This window comes from Cydia pomonella, chromosome 19, assembly GCF_033807575.1.
Source record: "Cydia pomonella isolate Wapato2018A chromosome 19, ilCydPomo1, whole genome shotgun sequence".
NCBI classification, from domain to species: domain Eukaryota; kingdom Metazoa; phylum Arthropoda; class Insecta; order Lepidoptera; family Tortricidae; genus Cydia; species Cydia pomonella.
The window spans coordinates 10,960,171-10,986,353 of record NC_084721.1 but is presented as its reverse complement, the minus strand read 5'-3'; the positions used below and the strand labels follow the sequence as shown (position 1 = coordinate 10,986,353).

General features: G+C 36.9%; 1 long non-coding RNA gene across 1 annotated transcript in view; it reads right to left on the bottom strand.

The window, feature by feature from the left end:
- LOC133528362 (uncharacterized) overlaps positions 1 to 23,744 on the bottom strand; it is a 63,694-nt gene extending 39,950 nt beyond the window's left edge. Inside the window, exons 1-2 of the long non-coding RNA XR_009800988.1 lie at positions 22,533 to 23,744; positions 19,085 to 22,453 (exon numbers count right to left, since the gene is read on the bottom strand). This is a non-coding gene — a long non-coding RNA (uncharacterized LOC133528362). The remainder of the gene's footprint in view (positions 1 to 19,084; positions 22,454 to 22,532) is intronic.
- Positions 23,745 to 26,183: the final 2,439 nt, after the last annotated feature.

Here is a 26,183-nt window from a genome sequence, read left to right as displayed (position 1 = left end):
TTTATCGCACACTGCTGAGCATAGTCCTCACTTCGAGTACGTCACTTATCCCGTTCCTGAGTAAGTCTCATCCAGAAGTAGCACCCAATCTTCCCAAATGTCGTCCACCCAACGAGCTAGAGTCTGTGCAGGAAGACAACATTTGTGGAATGTATGGTGCTCAATACATTCCACGACTCTTCTCTTTCCAAACAGACTAACGAACGCCAGGCGCTCTTTTAATCCGAAAGCGGCCACCAATGGTTATAAAACCATTTCCAAGAGTATTCACCCTAGTTTTTCTTCGACTACACTTGATACCCGCGCGTTACTTTCAATAATATTTATATGGCATAGCTGTTGCTGTTACGGATCTTGAAATCCTGTTACACTGGCGCCTGTGAGCTGGACTTACTTGCGCTCGCACATCGAATGGGAATACACGACCCGAATGCGGGGTAATTATCCGTTTGGGAGTAATTGCTGGTGATACGAACACTGGTCACCTTATTATGTTCTTTACCCTATATTGCAAGCCGCAAACTGAGTATTTTATAAAATTTCAGTTAGAGCGCAGTTGTTGGTAAAAATCATATGATATAGGTTAATACAAAAGTTCACACTCATGTTTATTAAGTGAAGAGTGTGTAGTTGCAGGTTGCATTTGTATGATACTGTTATGACATTTACAACTAATTTTCAGGCGTAGCCTGCAACTCCAGAGGCGCGTTGCCGACTTTAACACTACCCTCGTTGCTCTGGTAACCTTACTCACCGGCAGGAACACAACACTATGAGTAGGGTCTAGTGTTATTTGGCTGCGGTTTTCTATAAGGTAGGAAGTACCTTCAGTTGGGCTCTGCTCTAGATCTGGATTGGACATCCGCTGTGCAGTGCCCTAGTAACATAAAGCAAGATGTCATTTACAATGCTCATACCTTTCTTTTGGACGTAGATTAAGGACATACCCGGGTCCAACTACATGCTCGTCCTTAAACTACATAAACGAGGGGCACTTTTTATTTTACTTATATAAGATTTGGTGTAAAATAAAGGACATGGCACAAAAAATTAGCGCCCAGTTCAAACCTCATGCAATGGAAAAATGCAAACTTGAATCATCCCGATTTCAACACGCAAAATGTCAACCCATCTGTCAACTGGCTATAGGGTTATAATGTAACTGGGAATTATACCTACACATGTAATTCCCCTTGCGTGTTTCTTTTCACCGCCCTCACGGCCCCTGTAATATACCATTTACTTAGAAAAAGGTTGGTTGGTTTGGTATTACCCATACTATTTAATGGAGTATACAACCTTTCGGTTTCAACTGGATAGTTTGGCGCTTTCCTGTCATTGGTCAAAGAGCCTGACAGACGGACAACGCATGTTCAATTTGGACAATTAAGTGTATCGAGTTGATGGGAACGGAACTACAGCAGCTGTTATGGCGAAATATCGGGCAATGTATTTAAACTGTTATTACATATAACTGTTAGAATTTACTTCATAAAACTGAGCAAGTTAAATATATAGGTCGTTTTACCAGCATAAAAAGTACATAATGCAATGGAAAATATTTAATTGAACTAAATTCATGCTATCTATTTTGTACAGCAGTAGCTAAGAGGACGAGATGTATGAATTGTCAGGACACATATTTTTTATAGAGATTAAGGCGCTCAGCACACTGGATCTGATTAGCACGTCGTGGGATATGCGAGCGAGATGTCGCTATAATATGCGCATAACGTTGTCTCGCTCAAACATCAGAGCGACTTGCGAATCAGATCCAGTGTGTTAAGCGCCTAAGAGTGTAGGTCTCAGTAACCGCTTCTTCCCACAAATATAAGAAGGTATCTCTTAACCTAGGTATTTATTTCAAAACATATATAAAACCGGGTTTATAGGGAATCTATTTTGTTATCTTGGTTTCCGACGTTTTGACGTTGAAACCTGCTTCGAAACGTCAAAAATAAAGGTAAAAATAAATTCGAGATAGACCCGGTTATAAATATGTTATGTAATGTGTTCAAAACACGAAAGTTTTAAATGATATACGAGGTATTTATTTTGACAAAGTTGTGTAAAATTGTGGTAATCTGAATCTACTTCTCGGTTTCTAGAAAAAATCTACTGTAGTGTATCTACCGCAAGACATTAAAATCGCACCACTCCTAGATTGTACATGATCATATTTTAGAATAATCATTCGAAAAACAATACAGTCTTTCGTCAACCGGTTCTTAAAAAAACGTATGCGACTTTATTGTTCACATAAAACGCCGTACGATAACAAAACTACTAGCAAAAGCCATTTTAACTTATGTTATTAACGACTATGAAATTTATTTAATATGAAATCTCGATTTACTATATCGTAAACAGTTTCCTCTCAGTGACTAGTGATGGAATTAATTCCGTTAAGATTTCGTTTCTAACCATTGCGTTTATAACCAACAGGATTTTCTTTCGTAGATTGCGTTTGGTAGGTCGTATGCTAAATGGGTAGAGTACGTAGAGAGAAGGCTTATTCGAATTTTAAAAATCTTATCTAATTCTGACCTTTGCGAACTCGGCGCCGTCGACTGGACAGAAACGGCTTTGGACAGAGAAGCATGGCGGTCTTTGGTGTCGGAGGCCAAGATCCACTTCGGGTCGCTCACAGCAGTAAGTAAGTAAGTAAGTTATCTAATTCTGTAATTGACATCTGATATGTCAGTTTTAGGGCTAACGAGATGCGCAGATATTAACTAATAATGGTTCAAGATTTGATTTCAGATAGTTTGAATAGGGAGATTAAAACATGTTGTAAGTAGCCCACAATATGTTTTAATCTCCTGTAACCAATAACCATACCAAAGTCATAGTAAAATTATTGATTTAATAACCCTATGTGGATCTGATTGAAGTGATGTAAAAAAGAAGATTATATTATTACTATATTTTGTCTTCTTATGTTGAAAAACATGTGTACCTATATGTCGGGGCCAGATCATAGAGTTTGATCATTTCATGATGTCATCTCAGAATGAACACATCAATATATATGGCCATATGTTATTCTTGTGAATAACAGGCACATTTCAAAAATGATAAGAACCAAATCAAAAATGGTGGTATTTCGTTCGAACGTTATATAATATTTAACAACATTTTTAACGAAGTAATATTAGCATCAAATCAGTATATGTTTAAAAGAACATATTGCTTTAATAAGTTGAATTTCAATGTAACGATAACGACAGAGTGGTATGGAAATAATACATCCTGCACTGACCCTAAGTAAATGGGACAATTTTGCAAGCGGTTACCTACTCGTAATACTAACCTGCAGGAAAGGCGTATTCTGATTGTAATATCACTATGAATCTGACCTGTTTTGGTATGGATATGATCAGTCAGGGTCAAAAGTGACGTTTCTGGTTCAAGAAAGTCACATTTGACACAAACATATAATTAATAACCTTATTCAATCAGTACCCCCTAGTGTAAATTTATTCGATAGCGAAACGTGACGTACGCGTTTGCGTTAAGTCTCATTTTGTATGGGATTTTGAATTTACAAAACGTCCCACTTGGCACGCTGTTTCTAAATCCCATACAAAATGAGACTTAACGCAAACGCGTACGTCACGTCACGCTATCGAATAAATTTACACTAGGGGTTCAGAATACGACTCCAGATTTTCATAATACCAACCAAACTAAAAATACCTAAATTTTCCTTACAATTCTGTTTTTATGTACGTATGTACCTAAATGTCTTGCACAACACTATTTTACTTCATCATATGAATATTATTTCACATTTCAGTGAGGATTGCGAACTCCTAATAGAGTAGAATTTATTGGCGCAGCGTGCTGATTTAACTACTCACATAAATATAAAAGATTTAATTGAGTTATGATTATTGCCGTGTTATAATCCCAGTGTTTGTCATAGTTGCGATGGCGGTTTATCGATATCGATAGATTGGTCAGTTGTCGAACTGTGTGAATACGGTGATTTATGTAATTTAGATTAAACTTATTGTATTGTAAATGACAATTTAATTAGGTTTAATCTTTGAATCTTGCAATGTCAATTTCCGCTATTAGCAATGGAAGAAAATATTGTAATAATAAAAAGAGACACTACATCTCTTAGTCCTTGCAATAATATCAGTTTTTTTATTTATTTTAATAGAAAAAAAAACTATTTTGTCGAATACTCGTTTACATATGAATGGGAATACACTGCCTGGACGTGGCCACCATTCCGCTAATGTATTATTTGTTATTTTGATAAGAAGATAAAATCATAACATACATGACCACAAGCTGTTAACTATTCTCCACAGGAGAAAATACTTACTCGTAGACGTATGTTTGACCAATTGTAATTCAAATCTAAATCATTAATTTTTAAGTAACAAAGGTCAACATTAAGTATTACAAAAAAACTAAATACATAAAAATAATTAGGTTTTAATATTTTAAGTCTACCACTTATCGGTTGGTGATTAATGAAGAAGTTGCACCAGCCCGTAGCTGACCAATAATTAGACCACTAATTAATACTAACGTTGCGTAGTTTTAGCTGATATATAATTCGGCGGATTACCCTGGACCCGCCATAATATTATTATGACATTCTCCGGCAAGAAATTTACATTCACTATAATCCTTTAGCGGCCACGACAGAAACACGACAAACGAGATGAATGGTATTTCATTTCTCAGGTCTTTGTCTTTGTTTTGTAGTGACCCTGCCTATAAAGCCGATGGTCCTGGGTTCGAATCCCAGTATTTATTTGTGTGATTTCTATGGTAATTTGTGTTTTCTATGTATTTATATCGTTATCCGAGCAGCCACAAAACAAGCCTTCTTGAGCTTACTGTGGGGCATAGTCAATTTTTGTAAGAATGTCCTATACCTAATATTTATTTGCCAGTATTTTTGCGAAAGTACTTGCAAATAGCGACTTGCATTGGAAAAGTAATGCAGTCTCTCGACCCCATAACAATTTGCATAAAGCTGTATCGATACTGGATATTCCCCTCTCTACGTGCGTATTTTGGTCTTCAGTAGTCACGCGCAGCTGCCGCAATTTGTCCAAGTCCCGCGCGCGCGCAGACGAGACGCGACGTGGCGCAATGTTAACAACAATGTTTTGACGTGGTCGACTGTTTTTGGGCGAAATCCCAAAATTCTGGTTGTTTGGAAGTGGAAGTCATTTGTTTTTACGATGTTTTTCAATCTAAATAGAAAAGAAAAATATTGATAGTTAACGTATTTATTTACGAACGTACAAGTCAGTAGGTTACTAAAACACTATCATCTATTTAACAGAATACCCAAAACAAACTACAGATTTTTTACAAATAGAATTCTGTTTTGGAAATTATATCATTCTGTAAAAATATATATTTTGTAAATTAGTAAGGCACATATCGTCAGGTAACCAGCAAAACTCACTCCTTAATTACTAAATAATAATTAAAATCAACCTTATTTTAGTTATAATATGGTATATTATGGCTATGAATTTGTAGTAGTAATTAGTGAGTTTTCCTTGTCACCTGATGTGTATACCTACCTTAGTCAAAAATTGGTAACTAGGTATTCCTGTTTACTCGTACATACATTCTCAAAGTGCTTTCCAGTTGCTGTTTATTTATAAGTTCAACTTTCCAGAGGTAACGGATTACCTACACCTTCAAATCAAGATAACGTCATACACCTACACACCTGGATAAAATCAAAGCTTGAGAACCGGCGTCGTCAATCCTAAACAAGTAGATGTATTGGTGCGATAGAGAGGGAATACGATCGTGCTCACGCAGACGCTAACGTAAATGTCAATCGCAAACTCGTGGCATCCATGTAGGTCTCACCTTAGAGACAGTTAAAATCTTTGGTTTTCAAACGAGGCTCTAGTTACCCGAAGTTGTCACTAATAACAACAATTTAACTCATATCGTATTTTATTCAAAATAAATTTCCCGAACAGTTTCGTCATTAATTAATGATCGAATCAAACTGGCGATTTAAACAGTAATGATATGCGGTAACGGCATAATGGCAACACAAACTGCGAGCTTCGCACGGACGCGATTTATCGGGCCACGGTTAATGAATCATTAATAAAATGTGCTTTTAGCGGGAATTTATTATTTAAGCTCAAGTTTATTTATCTCACTTAACCAGAGAGGTATTCAGTCTTTTGTAGCTAATACGCGTACGGCGCTAGTAATGGTAGACGCTTCTATAAGTATGCGAGTTACGTTACGTTATAATACTTTTTTTCAAAAACGAATAATTAGTGTTTTTTTTTTATTGAATTATTTGCGTAAAAAAAAAATCACACCGAACAAAGCCATAAAAATAAGAAAACTTGGAGTTTAAATTCATAATTGTTATATACCTATAATTAACGTAGGTTGTTCATGTGTGTTCAGTTTATTTTGGACTCGTCGACCGCTTAATAACTTTTATTCTATTGACTGCTTAGACATGCATCTTATTCGTAAGTAACCTTACTTGACCTAACTAAACATTATTATTTATTATACTTCACGCAAATTACGTCGAAAGATAAGACTAAATGAAAAAAATGAAATTTGAAATCACGTTTTCAAATAAAGAATGAAATAATATTACTGCGCAAAGGAATGACGTCATTAAATGGTACATTAGCTGAGTATTACCGTCAAGGTGATTTGGAGAATGAGAGCTCCTTGAAAATATGAGGGTAATGATCATATTACCGATGGGGGACATAATGCGTTATTTGCGTAGATAAAAAATGTAGATTAAGAAATGCATAGGCCATAATTTTTTTATGATTTAATCTTTAATCATTTTGAAATTCAGTTTGTGTTTGAAAACTCAAGGAAATTAAGATTACTCTGCTACTAATAAAATATTTTTTTTCTCTGTCTGATCTGAAACTTAGTCATATTAATACTATACAGGTTAACTTGTAACACATTCACTGCCAACGTTTTCATATGGCTACGCTCGTAGCCTATCCCAGCGTTTTCCCGCTTTATAGAGAAAAGCGACTACAAACAGGGAGCCCGCCGAGCGGGTTTCCGGCACTCAATGTGTTGAGTCGCGCACAGTAACCACATTCCCCGATAAAGCTTCCTTAAACTAATACTAATTCAAATGACAATCCATTAGCTCCTTAATTAAATACCAATTAAAAAAAACTACTTACTAGATCTCGTTCAAACCAATTTTCGGTGGAAGTTTGCATGGTAATGTATATCATATATTTTTTTTAGTTTTATCATTTTGTTATTTTAGAAGAGAAGAAGAAGAAGGGGGGGAGGGCATATTTTATCACTTTGGAAGTGTCTCTCGCGCAAACTATTCAGTTTAGAAAAAATGATATTAGAAATCTCAATATCATTTTTGAAGACTTATCCATAGATAACCCACACATACGGGTTTGATAAAAAAAAATTAGAGTGTCAGTTCTAAGTATGGGGAACCCCCAAAATTCATTGTTTTTTTCTATTTTTGTGTGAAAATCTTAATGCGGTTCATAGAATACATCTACTTACCAAGTTTGAACAGTATAGTTCTTATAGTTTCGGAAAAAAGTGGCTGTGACATAAACGGACAGACAGACGGACATGACGAATCTATAAGGGTTCCGCCTGCCATTTGGCTACGGAACCCTAAAAAATATCCCTACTTATCAACATTCATGTTGACTTATTTGCAATGTGAACAACGTAATCATATGATTAAAATTTGTCATTGTCAATATTTATTTTTTATAATGTCTCCAGGCTGCCAGACAATACAAAAAGGTGAATTGAATAATTTGATTAATATGCTATGAGTTCGTAACAGTTCGTAACAAATAGGGTAACCATAACACTCGGTAAATGTCAGTTAAAAAAAATATTAATTATAACATAATACGTTTACAGATGTCTGAATATTCTTACGTACACGTGTTTATACAAAACGTAAGAAATAAGAAACATATTTCTGATCATCACGACTTATGAATTATGAATATATTGCTATAGTGACGTTTGATATATTTAATTGTCATCGAGATTTATTATAAGAAAAAGTCTTCCTCGTTCTTGTAGCATTAATTTTCTTACCCAGGGGACCCAGGCAATAGTTCCAAGGAAAATCGAGGGACATCGATCTGTAGTCCAGTTCTAGGAACAATTAATTGTTATATAGATAACTTACCTGATTTCTCTAGAGATTTTATTTTACTAAAGGTAAAGTTTTGTTCTGTCACTAGCCTCTGCTCGCGACTGCATTCGTTTTACATTTTATGTAAATCAAATTATGTTATACAGCATGTTTTCCACCATGGGGCATTAAATGCAGATTTCTACCCGCTAAATCGACCTACATTTACTATGGGACCAACCCGAATCCAGGTTTTTTTGTATTTTCAATCGGCCAAAATGTATAAGATACCCAAACATTTTTGCGCTTTTGTGGTTGGTCTCATAATAAAAGTAGCTCAGTGTAGCGAGTAGGATCGATCCCTGCATTCAAAGCCCCGTGATTGGAGACACTCTGTATGTTATTCCAGGCTATGTCAAATGTTTTTGGTCCCGATAATGGATTTTTGACTTTATCAGACCATGAAACTGAAAATTGTCTCCATATTAGACCAGTTGCACCCAAGTTAATATATTATATTACTTGATTACTGACAGCTTAAGGCTAAACTATAAGAAAGTTAATTTTAAAATCTTTTAACCCTCAAAATTGCCTTCTACAAGGAAAATTCAGAGCAAAGAGCGGTAAAGAATAGCAATAACTCACAGACAAGTCGCTAAACGCATTCGTCTAACGACAATGGGAGTTTTGCACAATGGGGGAAATTTCAGGCCAGCAATTATGTCATTGCCATCTGTATACTTCTTCTTGGTTATTCAATTACTATTTGAAAGCGTGGCGTTTTGTAAAAGTTTGTAGATTTGTAATACAAGTGGTTTCTTCGTTACATTGTGTGGATAGTTAGACAGGACAGGAGGAGGTTAAGACAGGAAACGAGCATTTACGAGAACTTAGTGAGGTCGTAAGTTCTGTCACAAAGATTTTGACTGATAAAAAAGCTATAGGTACAAATCCCTTATTATTCATATTATTGGAAGTTTATCACTTATAATACTTATACTTAGTTACTTGTAATATAATTTAACATAATATGCTGTCTCAGTTTTGCATTATTCTATGTAGTATGCGGAATTATTTTATAAAATACATTGAAAAAAATACGTAACTTGTTTAAGGTGATTTTGATCCCTATTTATTTATTATTCTTTTTTACATAGTTGAATCTTACATAAAACAAATGCTGGATTTTTTTTCTTTTCTATTAAAATATATAAATTTATGTATACTGGATTGCCAACATTGTTACTCTACGTGTTTTACCAAACCTACTTGGATGGCATTCAAAATTTAGCGTGTCACTGAAAAGTACCCTCAGTTTGTTATAGCTCAAGTTCAGTACCCCTAGTGTCAATAAATTCTATTTTGAAACGTGACGTACGCGCAGTGCCGGATTAACCATTAAGCAAAATAAGCACTTGCTTAGGGCACCACGTCTAGGGGGGCACCAAAATCATAGGAAAAAAAAAACGCGCAGGCTGCATCAGCATCGCAGTCGTAGTGTACTACACTTAGGCCGGCGCCCCACTGCAGCGCACGCTATGTACACGACCCACGTTCCTATACAAAATTTCGTGGGCTTGCCCACGGTTTGTATTAAAACGTGGGCCGTGGATGTAGCGTGCGCAGCAGTGGGGCGCCGGCCTTATGTACACGAAACTTTTTGATACGTGTGCAAGTACCCATCTAATAACGAAGGGTCGTAAGAGAGTGAGTACACGTAAGCACATCTCCAACCTTCATCAAAGCTCATGGCCAAAAAAATCTTACCGTCGGGCTTGTGGCCAACCGATTTTCTCGACGTAGATTACCGATTTTGTAGCGTATTTTGGTCTCTTGCACACCAGATGTGTCGGCCAGGCCGAGTTGCTGCAGAGCCGCGATCCTGCGACCTAATTGTCAAAGTGTAATAAAGGGCCCTGCGAAGGCCGAAAAACAAAAGCATCTTATCAAGTTGCGCTTTCGAGTTAAGGCAAAGGCCGAGCAGTAGGCGGACCGTGATTACATAGGTTCGATTTCAAGCCACTCTTTTGCAGTTCGGCGTTAGGTCTCATGCGACGCCAGGCCTTCTACTTTATGCAAACTGCCCCACTTTCGCTTGGTCATGGATCCAAATCCATGCTGTCCTCTTTCGCAGCTGGGCTGCCTTGCTCACACCTCGCCATTAGTTGTATTATATGATAACGCGCCGCGATCTGACGCTGCGGACGTCCAGCTATTCATACCTCGCCATTGGTCAAATTCAAGCCTTGCTTTCTTCCAGCTCGACCTTTGGCCTCATCCGTAAGCGCTGATCGAACGCTCCGCGCATTCAGCCTTAGACTTTGCCTTTAAAAACACCTTCACGATTTAGGCCAATCAAATTACATTCAAAAATAGCGTTTTGAGGAATTAATTCCCAGCAAGCTGGAAATTGTTTTAATACATTTATTTGGTCCTAAATGCGTGTAATCCCAGTTTGTTCTATCCTAGGAGGTGTGCATACATTTTGGGATCCTTAGGAGATAATTTTTTCCTTTGGATTGCCAAACCACTCGATGTAGAAGGAACCCACTATCAATTAAAATAGCACTTAGGTAGTGGATCAGACACTGGTAAGAAAGCGTTTTCGGATTATTAACATGATTTTACCAAAAATAAAAAATGTCGACCTAATTTACAATTTAGGACTACGAATACATATTAAGGTACCTTAAATAAATCAATCAATCAATATATTTTATTGCAAGAACATAGTTAAATTACATTTCGGATCCTCAGATATCAATTTTAATAATACTTGTAATTAGAACAAATTTTCCGACAGCCGTACCGTTTTCGATTTACAAGCAAAAAAACTGAAAAAGAGGAAACATTTATGCACACCTCCTGGAGTGGAGCAAACTCGGATTATACGTATTTTTAGGTCGAAAAAATCTAATTGTATTGGCCTAATTGTGACACATTATTATTTAAGAAAACGGGACTTATTCGCGTTTGATTAAGTTCTAAAATTACCTCCAACGTCAAGATAATGATGTCGACTTTACACAGTCTTCTCCGAGACCATGGGGACAACGCCGTCCTTGAAACGTCGGGTCAGAGGTAATTTTAAAACTTACCCTATTAAGTCCCGTTTTCGTAAACAATAATTTGCTATTTAAAACATTTGTGGCCATTGGTACTTGTTCTGACAAAAACCAATGGCCAATGGCTAAGCCCCTACTGAAGCTCGGCCTTTGCCCTCACATGAATGAGCTTCACAGGAAAGCTCTAGAGGTTCCAAAATCCTGTGCGGAATACTGCCTACGTCTTACGTCTTCGCTTACACTTGGACCATGGTTGGCTTGGCCTCCGGACTTCGAATTTGCTTACACTTGACCTTAATACTGCAGTTCTGTCAATTTCCGTGATAAAATGATGTGACGGATTGAAAATTCTATTCTCAGAAGTAATGCGGCAATAAACGTCACTCAATTTACCAAGAAAATTCAATGTAATCTTGATGAGGGGGCACCATGGTCTAGAAATGCTTAGGGCACCAAAATGTCTTAATCCGGCACTGCGTACGCGTTTGCGTTTAGTCTCATTTTGTATTGGATTTAGAAAGAGCGCGCCAAGCGGGACGTTTTGGAAACTCAAAATCCTATACAAAATGAGACTTCGCGTTCGTCACGTTATGATGTCGATAAAATTTACACTAGGGGTACAGACTTGTCGGAGAAATAAATGCTGGTATTTAAATCACGTTCTAATAAAGTATGTACAAATAAACAAATGTATCTATTTTATTAATGTGATACTCATTTTTACTCCCTTTTGTAAATTGTAATTTTTCACAATCAAGCCGCGTATTCGCACAACAAGTTTTAAACAAGTAGTAAAAAATAAAATTTAAACTAATAAAAAAAAATTGTCATATTTTATTTTAAGGTCATGATGTTATTTTAAACCAGATCCATCGTCCCAAAATACGAAAAAAAAATGAATATGAGAACAGGTGATTTTTAGATAGTAATTTTACTTATTTTTTTTTGCTTTTGAGTGTACCCGTTCACACTATAAAAAATATAACAAACACGGTTCTGAATATTAAAAACGATTCTTGACCTGAAGCAATGGAATCAAGTGTCGATTTTCCGTTAACTTATTTAGTAGGTTTTTTTTTTATTGTATTTAACCACAATTTTACCACTTTTAATTATTTTTCACATGCATAACTAAATGGTGTCTATTATCACTCCAAAGCTCAACGATCATGAGCTAGTGCCTGATAAGTGATAGAAAGCTGACAAAAGGTTTGCAGAAAGTGAATTTCACGTCTTAGCCAGTCGCTTAAGAATCTTGGCAGCAAAGCATCGTAAGTTTGAAGTCCTCAACGTCAATGATATTATTGCAACTTACTGCCTCAATCCATTGTATAAGGCGAAAAATGTAATTAAATATATTTGATACCGATGAAGCATAGTCGATTTTCCATACATATAAGCAAGTAAAGGAGAATGGGCAATTTGTCCCATGGATGTATACTGTTGAGACATATCTCGTTTGAAAGGGTTTACTCTTAGCATTATTTTATTGTATGACACCAACTTTGGATAACTTGCAGGGACTGAGCAATTTAAAAAAAAGAGTGGCCAATATAAACGGTTGTTTTACAAAGTACTTGTTATGTAGCCGGTTGTTAGGTGTTTTGTATGAAAGAATATGAGAAATTCTAGATTTCTGTTTACCACTACTTACGTTTAAGTACGTACAGGGCTGGAATTAGTTGATAAAACATATGCTTGAATTAAAAATACTGCTATTAAACACTGAAACTTGCTTGTATACTCAAGCCATATATATCATTTAAAAGACATTTTTATAAGGTATTTTAATATATATATACTTGCACTCAAATGCTTGCAGGGGCGGTAATAAAACTAGTTTTTTCGTTAATTAAGTGTGGTAAATGCCGCTTTGTTTGTTCTACCTGGCACTAGATGGAGCCTTGGTAGCCGTTTGGGTAATTTTTACTAGTGGTATATACAATTGAGTTTTATCCTATTTGGAAGGTCTTCAATTAAGCATTAATTACTTATATGACACCAAAGACCGAAAGTGTCCAGGGAAGATGATATTAATAATTTTGATCATGCGCTGCGGCGTAAACTGGAACTAAAAAATGTCATTCATATAGAGTTACTTTTGTAACCATTTACATCACTTTGCATGCCTGAAATATAATGAAAAAGTAATTTATATATTTTTTTTAAATTATTACCGCTCAATAAATGGCACTAAACTACTTAATTATGATTTTTCAAATCCTCTCTAGTACTGACATCTTGCGTGCAATAGGAGAACCGAATGAGCGGCAAATGCTGGATCCGTATAGTCGCTTATAAACGCTTAAAAATGTCACCGAAGAATAAGTTTGTTTAATTCGGAACTTTGACAATAAAACGAGTTGTTACCTTGAACGAGTAAGTGTCGTCTATTTATCTCTCTTGCTCTTACATATTCGAGTGATAAAGGTAGAAAAAGCATTATATTTTTTAAAGTTCGCGTTATGTCCTGCTAGAAACGTTATATAAACTTATTATTAAACATGAAATAAGATTCCTAAGCAATAAGTAGGTAAGTAAATGTATTTATGGAGTACCATAATTAGCAGCAAGAAAATAAATCTAAGTTTATATGTTACGATAAAATAAATCGTAAAAAGGTACTATGTACATACTTGTTTTGTCTCTCTGTAGGAAAATTGTGTAAACGTGAAACATTTGAGATTGCGCCGCGGTTCAAAGCAACGTTCCCTTCGTTTGCCATATGAAGCAGGATTAAATTGTGTAGTTTTAAGTTCTCATGTAAGTGAATTGTCAAATTCTTAGTGAGAATAAAGAATCTTAAACCTAAAATTAACGCAGTGAATACATTACAAGCATCAGCGACTCTTAACTGTTTGCCAAGCTAAGATAGTAGCTGTATTTCGTTCCATTATATATACATATGAAATAAAAACTTTTGAATACATTTAACACCTTTATTTCATATAAATTGAAAAATAACTGACGGCATACATTTTCTAGTGAATAGGTGCATCCAGATCCAGATAAGAGAATGCATGGTTATTGCGCCAATCTCGGACCATTTGCGATTGGTTTGCTAAGGGCACCGCTAGCTGGTGCGGGTGCACAGAGCACTTATACCTTATTAAATAAAAACTTTTGAATACATTTAACATCTTTATTTCATATAAATTAAAAAATAAGTGACGGCATAGATTTTCTTCACGGTCGCACAAATATTATCAGGACGAGTCGACAAGTTACTTTAAAGCAAGCATTGGTGAATAGGTGCATCCAGATCCAGATAAGGTAATGCATGGTTATTGCGCCAATCTCGGACCATTTGCGATTAGTTTGCTAGCTGGAGCGGGTTAACGAAAAACAGTAACTGGCGACGCTAACTGGCGCGGACGCGTGCGACGAATTTTACCTACAAAGGCACCCGCGCGCGTGCACCCGCTCCGTGCACTCGCGCCAGCTAGCAAACGCCCTTAACCTTTTAAACGCCAAGAATACCTTAAGGCGTCTTAACTAGCTATGCTCAAAGCGTCATAAATACATTATAGCTGATATAGCCGCTGTCAGAGTAACCTTCACACTTTCAAGTAAGGTTTAGGGCATAGGGCGTCCGCAACGTGGCGCGTGTACATGGAGCGGGCGTGCGGCTTACAGTATCAGCAACGCTAACTGGCGCGGACGCGTGCGACTGATTTTACTTACAAAGGCACCTGCGCGTGTTTGCCCGCTCCGTGCACTAGCGCCAGCTAGCAAACGCCCTTAACCTTTTGAACGTCAAGAACACCTAAAGGCGCCGTCACTAGACATGATTTAAGGGCCATGAACACATTAATGATTATAGCTGTTATAATCGCTGTCAAAGTCCCTAATGTAATACTCATGCACTTTCAAGCTCACTTGCGCCCGTGACCTTGGCGTGTGAGTAACGTTTTTGTTTATGGCGTTCAAATGGTAAAGTATCAATGTCGTAATGCGTCGCTAGCGCGTTATTTTCGAATCGCACCCGTGCTCCCGTGTTGGACTGCACACGCGGTGTACACTTCTTGTTATTGTAACCGTTTGTGCGCCTAGATAACACAAGTACACATACACAACTCGCAATATGCTCGCGTGCTCTTGTTTATATGTACGTAAAGTACGTCTTCTAGGGCCGCGGATTGGACCCACGCGACCGGCGGGGCGGTGAGCGGCATACATTGGTCGCAATGCAAGCTGTAAAGCTAGTGCAGTGCATGAGGGACGCGCGGCTTTCTCTCACCACATCTTTAGGTGTTCTTGCCGTTCAAAAGGCTAAAAGCACCTAATGAGGTGGCTTTACATTAGCTAGATGCCGGCCCACACGCCGATCCGGTGTGCAGGCTAAGGAAATCGCTATGTAGGCCAATTCGAAAGTGCAACTGACATTAAACCAATTTTAGAATAATATTGGAATGATACCAGTTAGCTGTCATTCGTGCGTTCATTTCGCACTTATACGCATGTATTTGTGCGAGCGAGACGCCCGCAACTAACTGATATGATTCCAATATTACTCTAATATCGGTGTGCACGCCCCTTTTTATTCATAAGCAAGGTCAGGCTTCCCTCATGGACCAACTTCGTATGCACAACTGGTTGTGCCATAAGGAATATTTTTTCGAAATCCTTCCCATAGACACAACTGGTTTATCAAGGATTTAATTTTAGTTCCTAATTACACAACTACCTGTAATTTACCAACTTTAAATCAATCATTTGTGTACTCCTCGTTAAACCTGAGAGAATTATTGGGAGCCTCGACGAAATTGTTCCAATTTCGCTCAATGATTAATAATATTATAATGCAAAGATAAGTGAGAATAGTGGCCATTATCACTGTCAATATCTAAAGAGGATTTTTTTTATGTAATAGCCTAATAGGCTGCAAACGAGCCGCCTGATGGGAAGCAGTCATCGCCCCCCATGGACATAAGCAACATCGGAGGGGCACATATTAATGTGAAAGCTATCTATTTCCTCTTTTGATTGTAGTTGTGTTATAAGAAATGGTTCGAGAGCACATTAGTTGTGCTTAGTTGTGCCAGTTGTGCGTAGTTGTGCCATTAGGAACACATATTTTTAATGGCACAACCAGTTGTGCATACGTAGTTGGTCCATGTGGAAAGCCTGAGCAAGGTAAGATTGAACCACTATAGAAGGCAGCGAAGAGGCCGGCAATGGAACTGGTAGCGTTTGATGGAGACAGTTTTCTGTCAAATGCAAGTTCAAATTGGCCTGACTATCTCACTCGCACACCGGAGTAGCGTTTCATATAAGCGTACTTTGTTATATCCAATCGACCCGCTCTATTCAGTAGGTTTCATTATCTCGATCCATCAGTTAAGTAACAATGGATGGACAGATGGAACCTGTGGATAGGAAAACGTTATGCTCAACAACTTGGTAGCAGAAGCGATGTGATTTTTTAAAATCGCGACTGTGTCATTGACATAATATATCTGAGGACGGGCCTTACGGGCAATAAGATTGGGGCCAGTACAGCGGTGTTACGCACACGAGTTTGAGCCAATCGTGCAGTCTAACGCCACAAGTACCACTACCACAACATGATTGGTTGATGAGTTCGCATTACGCACGCGATTGATCGCATCTAGTTGCGTTAGACAGCACGATTGGCTCGAATTTTTGAATGACACAACTGAACTAGCACTATCGTTATTGCCCCTAAGGTCGGTCCTTAGATATATGGTAAGCGTCAGGATGGCGGTGGACCTCAGCGAATTTCAAAGAAATATTTATAAACATATTGTACCTTCTGTGTACCTCAGTGTACCTTTAATAGAAACCAGTGTACCTTTCCCCAAAACGAGATATTTTACAAAACGGTCCACCCGCCAACCTGACGCACTAAAAGTATGCAGTTATATTGTGCATGAGCTTAGCCTAGCTTGTTTTGGGGAGAGGTACACCGGTTTCTATTTCTATTTACAGAGGTACACTGAAGGTACAGTCACCATCATATATATCGGAGCGGCCAAGGTACCCACGAATATCTGAACATGCCTCTACTGTCAAGAGGTTAGAGTGCGTGTTTAGAGATCTTTGAGCACCTCGGCCACTCCGATATATCTGATGGCGACTGTACCATATAACTGCATACTTTTAGTGCGGTATAATGCAAGATTTCATAGGTCCAACCGCAATCCTGACGTCAGAATGGCGGGTGGACTTTTTCTTAAATATCTCGTTTTGGGTTAGGTACACAGAAGGTACCGTATGTTTATAAATACTTACTGCTATGGCGCAGCGACCCGAAGTGGATCTTGGCCTCCGACACCAAAGACCGCCATGCTTCTCTGTCCAAAACCGTTTCCATCTAGTCGACAGCGCCGAGTTCGCTAAGGTCTTTTTGCATTTCGTCTCTCCAGCGGGACCTACCTAGGACGTCTAGACGGTCTTCGGCCATTTGGAACTTCAGAGTACGCCCTCCAGGCTGCACGATCCTCACCCATCTGGACTACGTGCCCGAGTCATCGGAGTCTGGCAGCGCGAAAAATCCTAGGACTCACACGTGGAGAGGATGGAACCTGGAGACTCCACAGGAATCAGGAGATTGAAGATCTGGTGTCCGAGCCGAACGTCATTGAATGTTTATAAATATTTCTTTGAAATTCGCTGAGGTCCACCCGCCATCTAGACGCCAGATGTCAATGCCGAGTGCGACCGCCCTTAAAGCGGTGTATTATCTCTAGTCTCTCCAATATGTTCTCCTGGTGGGTCCACGGGGTTTATTTTAAGTGTTATCATAAACAGTGTTCACCAGCGGGTCTACGGGTACCTAATTATTTTTACCATGGGCCGACCATGAACACGATTCTATTTTTAAAACGTAACCCGCGTAGCTACTTCAGTCTTAGGCGGTATATACTCTACACCACGTTCACAAAAGATTGATATTTTAGGTAAAAACTCACATTTCGCTATATTTGTCCATAGTAAATACTAATTCAAAAACTGTACGGTAGGGCCTAAAATCTTCTGTGATAGTAATGTAGAAATAAATACTGTTGACAGGCGGTCAACGGTATTTAGTACAATAATTACACTGAAACAATTCGTATAGAATACAGAACCTATGAATAATATATATCTAGAGAATCTAACTTTAATGCAATAATATAATTGAACAAAAGATATACATTAGTACGAGTAGTACGATCAACCTATATGTCTATTTTTAATAGTCTGAATGTTCGTGTATCGGTTCTGTATTCTATGGCCATTAATTATGCTTTATTTTTCAACTTTCTTTGACTACACACAAGTACACATTATATTTGCTTTTTTCTTGAACTTTATCTTGCCCATGTTCGATTCTTCTTATGTCGATGCATCCTCATTATTGCCGTATGGTTTCTGAAAATACAATAACAGTTTTTGTATTGTTTTCTAATACCTATGTTTGAAGTCGGTTTCCTATTTTTAAGAGAAGTTTTTTTTTCATGTACCTTTTTTTTCAAGTGGGGTAAATTAGAGCAGATGGGATACCTATCGACAATAAACAGTTTTACGTTCCATCAAGAATTGAGAGGTTGCCTCAATTCCTCATGGAACCCATGATGTAAGCTAGACCTTTACACAAATATTCCTTAAACCTCGTTAAGCAAGTAGCTTCTTTACAAACATAACAAAGAAGACAAATCGTCTAGCGTGAAATACGCATCGTTAAAGAGTTCTTTTCTGGTCCTGATCAGAAGTTCCACTTCTTCAAATAGCACTTTTTGAATGGCAATGCCTGGTCTGTTGATGAAACTAAAAAGCGGCCAAGTGCGAGTCGGACTTGCGCATGAAGGGTTCCGTACCATTTAAGACGTATTAAAAAAAAAATCTACTTACTAGATTTTGTTCAACATTTTACCACTTTGGAAGTGTCTCTCGCGCAAACTATTCAGTTTAGAAAAAAATGATATTAGAAACCTAAATATCATTTTTGAAGACCTATCCATAGATACCCCACACGTATGGGTTTGATGAAAAATTTTTTTTTTAAATTATATGACGTTTTAAAAAAAAAACTACTCACTAGATCTCGTTCAAACTAATTTTCGTTGGAAGTTTGCATGGTAATGTATATCATATATTTTTTTTAGATTTTTCATTCTGTTATTTTAGAAGTTACGGGGGGGGGGACACACATTTTTTCACTTTGGAAGTGTCTCTCGCGCAAACTATTCAGTTTAGAAAAAAATGATATTAGAAACCTAAATATCATTTTTGAAGACCTATCCATAGATACCCCACACGTATGGGTTTGATGAAAAATTTTTTTTTTTAAATTTTATGACGTATTAAAAAAAAAACTACTTACTAGATCTCGTTCAAACCAATTTTCGGTGGAAATTTGTATGACAATGTATATCATATATTTTTTTTAGTTTTTTCATTCTGTTATTTTAGAAGTTACGGGGGGGGGGACACACTTGTTACCACTTTGGAAGTGTCTCTCGCGCAAACTATTCACTTTAGAAAAAAATGATATTAGAAACCTCAATATCATTTTTAAAGACCTATCCATAGATACCCCACACGTATCGGTTTGACGAAAAAAGATTTTTTGAGTTTCAGTTCTAAGTATGGGGAACCCCCAAAATTTATTGTTTTTTTTCTATTTTTGTGTGAACATCTTAATGCGGTTCATAGAATACATCCACTTACTAAGTTTGAACAGTATAGTTTCTTATAGTTTCGGAAAAAAGTGGCTGTGACAGAATCGGACAGACAGACGGACATGACGAATCTATAAGGGTTCCGTTTTTTGCCATTTGGCTACGGAACCCTAAAAACGACTATAAGATTTGGGGAGTTCCCTTAATTCCTCGTGGTTTTGTCAAAAATAGGACCATCTTGGAACTATACACCCACTTTCAAACGATAACTAATTTTCAACATTGGTTCAGAAATGACGAAGATCTTACTTAACATATATACAAAAAAAAAGTTTTTGAAGTCGGTTAAAAAGTAGTATCTTTACAATACTTCCTTTTACTAAGAAGGGAAAACTACTACAATTTGCTTACTAAGTAAGTACTTACTTACTATTAGTATCAGATTGGAGTCGACTCGAGAGTCGATAAAATGGGCGTCGCTATCCTTTCCGGGTGGGGGGATTTCACCGCATGAAAAAGAGACACATATAGTGAGTTCTTACTGTTCTACCAAACTACATATATAAAGTAGTCGTACTTTTTGAGTCAAATTAATTTAATTCTAAAGGTGCGACGTAATGGCCTGAAGCCCGCTCTTAGCATACCTAGTTATACTATTTGATGGATATTGGTGTCAATTTATAATACGTTTAATTATTCATTGTCTTTACCTAATTATCTTTACCTTTTGCCGACCGGTTTGGCCTAGTGGGTAGTGACCCTGCCTATGAAGCCGATGGTCCCGAGTTTGAATCGCGTAAGGGCATTTCTTTGTGTGATGAATACAGATATTTGTTCCTAAGGCTTGCGTGTTTTCTATGTATATACGTAAATATATATTTATCTAAATAAGTAGGTATGTTTAACGTCGCCTAGTACCCATAGTACAAGCTTTGATTAGTTTGGGGCCAATCTGTGTAAGATTGTCCCTACATATTTATTTATTTATTACCTAACGTAACCTACATTAGGTAATGAAAGCATTTTATTTTTGTAAGGGTAACAGTTTTGTTGGGATATAAAATGGTTAATGATAAAAACTAATACTTTTACCAGCATTTTCACTTTATATTCATGTATTCGAAACCTATACATTTATGACATTAACTTTTGCAAGACGATAAGATTTTTTATTCACAATAACTTGTCCGTATTCGAACTGTCTGGCTACCCGGCTAGCCGTGGCTGTGTACCCGGATTTTATACTCTGAAACTGGAACTAGTGACAGATAAGAGTCGATTGATGTTTTTTTAAAGATACTTATACTTAAATAGAATTACTTACCTATGTTTAATTAAAAGAAACTACTTATACATAATAATCCTTACAGTTTTAACCTATTTAACATACCTACCTAGCTACTTTTAATAGTAGCAGTTCGGTTCACTTCGTAGAAATACCTGTTCTAAGAATAATGAAAAAGAAAGAAGAGTAATAAAAATAAAGAATCTGGAAGTCGTTGAGGTGTTCCGTTCTTCATCAGCAATTCTACTTCAACAAATGTCACTTTATTGAGTAAAAATGCTTGTAATATTGATGAAAATCCTAAAATGACTATATGTATGCCTATCCTATACAATATGAGAAGCTCCTTCAGTTTCTCGTAGAACCTATCATCAGAACTGGACCTTGACACAAATGTTCCTTAAAAGCCTTACATGCTATAAACGAAATAAAATAAAAAAAAAACGCCTAAGGTAAAATACTTGTCGTTGAAGAGTTCCATTTCAGCAGTATCAGCATAGTTTCAGTAATATCAGCAGTTTCACTTCATCAAATGTCACTTGTTCAAATAAAAAAAACTTGATATGTTGACGAAAATCCTCAATTCCTCCTAATTGTGAATTCAAATCGATTTAAAATCCTCAATTCCTCATTGAATCCATCATCAGAACTGGACCTTGACACAAATGTTTCCTAAGAACCTAGCTTGCTACAAACTTAACAAATAATAAGAATCGCGCGCGTTGAAGAGTTCCGTTCTGGTCAATATCACTAACTTGTTTAAATAAAAATGCTTGATATGTTGACGAGAATCCAAACATTACTGTATGTATTGTATGCCTATAAGATTTGAGGAATTTCTTCGATTTCTCATGGAACCCATCCTCAGAACTAGACCTTATGACACAAATGTCTTCAAGAACTTTACTTGCTACAAATAAAACATATCGCGCGCGAATTGGCGAGTTCCATTTTGGCCAGCATCAGCTGTTGCATTTCGTCAAATGTCACATTTTAATAAAAATGCTTGATATGTAAATAAAAATCCAGAAATTATAAGATGTCAGGAATTCCCTCGATTATTTATGAAACCCATCATCAGAACTGAATATTGATATAAATACACCTTAAGAACGTTACTCGCTACAAGCTTAATAAAGAATACAAAACGCGTGCGTTGAAAAGTTCCGTTCTGGACAACATCAGCAGTTCCACTTGATCAAATATAACTTTTTTAAAATAAAACACCTAGAGATATTGATGAAAAAAAAAACTATATGTATTTCTATAAGGTTTGAGGTGTCCATCATCAGACCTAGACACTAGACACTGGTGTCTAGTACAGATATTTCTTAAGAACCTTACTTTCTCTTCTTCTTCCTCGCGTTGTCCCTGCATTTGCCACGGCTCATGGGAGCCTGGGGTCCGCTTGATTGAACCTTACTTTCTACAAACTTAAAAGTTCCGAGGAATTGTTCAGATTAATCTCTGCCGCCTCTTTCCGTCACCGCTTTACGCTACATCATTTATATCTTCACCACTTAGATGGTTGGCAATCCTCAACTGTGCATTTCTCTAGAAACTTCCTGCCTCATACAGCTAAACTATGAAATGATCTGTCGCATGCGGTATTTCCGGCCCAATACGATCTTTAAAACTTTAAGGAAAGAGCGTATTCCTATCTTAAATGCCGGCACCGCACTTACAATCCCTATGGTGTAACAGATGTCCATGGCCAGCGGTAATTGCTTACCATCAGTTGATTCGTCTGCTAGTTTGCCTCTTATATCACAATAAACAAAAAAAGAATAAAATCTCATGCGTTGAAGAGTTCCGTTTTAGTCAACATCACTAGTTCCACTTCATCAAATGAATGAATTGAATGAATGAATTTATTTCATAAACATCAATTTACATAGATTTCCTTAAATTAGAAACTCTGCTTCCTAAATAGGTATAACCTGAATGCCACTAATGTGAATAAAAAAAGCTAAAGATATTGATGAAAATCCAAAATTACTATATACCTATAAAAATTGAGGAGAATGAGGAGTTCCGTCGCTTTCTCATGAAACACATCATCAGAACTGTACTTCGACAAAAATGTTTCTTGAGAACCTTACTCGCTACAAACTTAACAACGAAGAAAAATTGCGCGCGTTGGAGTTCCGTTTTGGTCAACATCAGTAGTTCCACATCATCAAATGTCACTTTTGTGAATAAAACTTGATAATATGTTGATGAAAATCCAATAAGTACTATATATATACCTATAACATTTAAGAAATTCCCTCGATTCTTCATGGGACCCATCATCAGACCTTTACCTTGACACGAATGTTCCTAAAAACCTTAGTACTTAAAACTTACTTGTTACAAACTTAACTAATAAAACAAATCGCGCGCGAGTTGGCGAGTTCCATTCTGGTCAACATCAGCTGTTACACTTAGTCAAATGACAATTTTTTAATAAAAATGCTTGATATGTAAATAAAATCCCAGAAATTATTACATGTATGCCTATAAGATTTTAGGAATTCCCTCGATTCTTCATGAAACCCATCATCAGAACTGTACTTTGACAAAAATGTTTCTTAAGAACCTTACTTGGTACAAACTTAACGAAGAAAAATTGCACGCGTTGGAGTTCCGTTCTGGTCAACATCAGTAGTTCCACATCATCAAATGTCACTTTTGTGAATAAAAGTTGATAATATGTTGATGAAAATCCAATAAGTACTACATATATGCCTATAGCATTTAAGAAATTCCCTCGATTCTTCATGGGACCCATCATCAGACCTTTACCTTGACACAAATGTTCCTAAAAACCTTAATACTTAAAACTTACTTGCTACAAACTTAACTAATAAAACAAATCGCGCGCGAGTTGGCGAGTTCCATTCTGGTCAACATCAGCTGTTACTTTTAGTCAAATGACACTTTTTTAATAATAATGCTTGATATGTGAATAAAATCCCAGAAATTATTACATGTATGCCTAAAAGATTTTAGGAATTCCCTCGATTCTTCATGAAACCCATCATCAGAACTGGACATTGATGTATTAAGTACACCTTAAGAACCTTACTCACTACAAGCTTAATAAAGAATACAAAACGTGTGCGTTGAAAAGTTCCGTTCTGGAACACATCAGCAGTTCCACTTGATTAAATGTAGCTTTTTTTTAATAAAACGCCCAAAGTTATTGATGTAAATCCAAAAAAAACTATATGTATTTCTATAAGGTTTGAGGTATCTATCAGACCTGGATCTAGACACAGATGTTTCTTAACAACCTTACTTTCTACAAACTTATCAGGACAAATCTATTACGGCGAGTGTTCCATCGAATTGCTCGGATTAATCCTTGCCGCCTCTTTTCGTCAGCGCTCTACGCTACAACATTTTTATTTTCACCACTTAGATGGTTGGCAGTCCTCAACTGTGCATTTCTCTAGAAACTTCCTGCCTCATACAGCTAAACTATGAAATGATCTGTCGCCTGCGGTATTTCCGGACCAATACGACATTTAAAACTTTAAGAAAACAGCGTATTCCAATCTTAAAGGCCAGCACCGAACTTACAACCCCTATGGTTTAGCAGGTGTCCATGGGCGGCGGTAATCGCTTACCATCAGGTGTGACGTCTGCTCGTTTGCCATAAAAAAAAAACAAAGAAGAAAAATCTCGCGCGTTCAATAGTTCCGTTTTGGTCAACATCAGTAGTTCCACTTCATTAAATGCCACTAGTGGGAATGAAAAAGCTTAAGGTATTGATGAAAATCCAAAATGACTATATGCCTATAAGATTTGAGGTGTTCCCTCGCTTCCTCATGGAACCCATCGTCAGACCTTTACCTTGACACAAAGGTTCCTAAAAACCTTGGTACTTGAAACTTACTCGCTACAAACTTAACAAAGAAGACAAATCACGCGCGTGGAAGAGTTCCGTTTCTGATCAACATCAGCAGTTCCACTTCACCAAATGTACTTACTTACCACCCATTTATTTGAAACAGTACCTAGGTACTCCATTTTGATGCCGCCAGCTTGAAACTTCAATGGCCTCAGTGTCCGATGAACAACTTAAAAATGCTGAAAGTAATAACAATTATAATAAGTTGGGGAGTAGCGACCTTACACACCCGAGTGCTCCTGGGGAGTTCTGTTACCGGACATACAATAATAATAACAATAAATAAATATTATAGGGACATTCTTACACAAATTGACTGTGGGACGGCAAGCCGAGAAGGCTTGTTTTGTGGGTACTCATACAACGACATAATAATATATAATATACAAATACTTAAATACATAGAAAACATCCATGACTCAGGAACAAATATCTGTGCTCATCACACAAATAAATGCTCTTACCGGGATTCAAACCCAGGATCATCGACTTACTAGGCCAAACCGGTCGTGAAAAAAAGAGCAAAAAAAAAGAAAAATATGTCAAAAGAAAATGCGATTTGGAAACGTTATTCGCCACTTAATATATTATTATATCTGGTTCACAGCATTTATTTGGTGCTGATATAATGTCTGCAATATTACCCGAGTACATTAAAATATGAATAAATTATCATAAATTCAGAAGATGGTCCCTATAACAGTTCATTTTTACATGGAAAAATGGCTTTCATGTAAAATGTTTGTCAGACATATTTTTGGAAGTATAGTACAATCATTAACTTAGAAATATAGGTAACGTTTCACGAATAAAAATACGGTAACACATATTTTTAATTATTTTTTTAACTTATCCTACGCAAAATAGAATTGGAGAAACTGACATAGGGACTATCATTCGACACGACACGTATAGTAAAGTATGAATCCGCTCTAAGTCCCATTACATAGACAGTGGGAAGTAAAATAATTCTTGTTCTGAAAACAATAAAATGTAAAATGATTAGGTAGGACAATCCAAACTTCTAAGGTCGCGTAGATCAGAAGTAGATATGAATTTGTTCGACAATACGATAGGAAACTTTTCAGCATTTACATTGGCGCATTTTTTTCTGGAATACTATCTAAATTGCACTTTGTATATATGCTATATTTTTTATATAATTTGGAGC